Below are 1450 nucleotides of genomic sequence, written 5' to 3'. Positions count from 1 at the left end.
CTTTACCAGTCCTCCAGTCATCCGGGACCTCCCCTGTTGATGGAGAGTGGTTGGTGAGCTCCTCTGCCAGCTCCCTCAGCAACCTTGGGTGGATCCCATCCGGCCCCATAGACTTGTGAGCATCCAATGCTCACAACAACACTGTTGTGTTGATAGCACTGTTGTGCTATCAACACTGTTTCCAGCACAAATCCGAAACACAGCCCCATACTAGCTACTGTGAAGAAAATTAACTCTCCTCCAGCCAAAACCAGCACACATACATACACTGTTCTCTAGAAGAGGGTATCTTGGAGGAAATAGTTGTAACTTCACAGTTCAGAGGAAAGAGCAATTGTTTTTCCTTTGTGCTGGAACTGAAATGCTATGCAATGTAAATATAGATGTCCGAACAAACTCATTAAACAGTAGTCATAGCAAATGGCCAAAAATAAGTTATTGAAAAAGTTCTGCTGAAATTCATGGAGTTGCAACAGGAATTTATATTGATTACTTCACTATATTCAGGTCTATTTAACTAGCTCAGCATTTACTGTTGTGAAAACAAGCATGCAATTTGACCAAAGGAATGTTTCTTTTAGTAACCAAAACCAACCAACTACAAGCCTTCTGGCAGACCAGACTGGGGGTTAAATTCTAACCTGATCATGCTAACACAAATTAAGGATTATGTAGGTAGCAATTGCATTCCAAAGAAAAGCATCTTTTTGGCTTAGTTGAACACATAAAATTCATTCTTCTTCCTGATTCTTGTAACCAAGGGTGGGTTTGAGTGAGTTCTCTCAAAAAGAAGTCCCCAGAAGCAATGGTCCTCAATATGTCTTCCCAGATTAGCAAGGATGAATGACTGAGCAAATTTTCAAAACTGTTTGGAACTGGAAATTTTCTTTTTGGTAGGCTGCAAGATTTCACATAATGTAAGTAGCCAAAACCCAAGTTCAGATCTAAGAATCTTCAATAGATTTGCCAAATAAAATGACAAAATAGTGCTGCAATTAACTTGATTTTAAAATAAAACAGGATTTTTGTACACAAACATTCTATATAAAATATCCTATAAGTCATTAAGGCACAGATGTAAACGGGAAATTAGATGCCTACCTCCTACTTAAGCCATTAGAAAGTAGATATCTAAACAGGATTATATCTCTCCTTGATCTCAAATTTTTATGTTATCCTGTATTTGTTTCTCAATCTAAGCTTAGTGTATTTGTACTAACTGAGCTGAATTTTTGTCTAGTGGTATTCTGGACAAATTTCAGGGAAACATTGACACTGATGATAACATTGCTCTGTTGCTTCGTCGTTTATGGTGTTAAATGGTTAAGAATTGTAGCAGGGCAGGGGAACTGTCAGGTTGCTTATCCATTTCATGCTCCCCATTATTATCATCGTGTCTCAGTAACTGTGGGAACAGGGTCAAGGCACTGAAGAGGAATTTGGAGGGGCG

Source organism: Pygoscelis adeliae, unplaced genomic scaffold (genome assembly GCF_000699105.1).
Source record: "Pygoscelis adeliae isolate BGI_AS28 unplaced genomic scaffold, ASM69910v1 Scaffold19, whole genome shotgun sequence".
NCBI classification, from domain to species: domain Eukaryota; kingdom Metazoa; phylum Chordata; class Aves; order Sphenisciformes; family Spheniscidae; genus Pygoscelis; species Pygoscelis adeliae.
The sequence above is the reverse complement of the archived record's forward strand: the minus strand, read 5'-3'. Positions refer to the sequence as shown.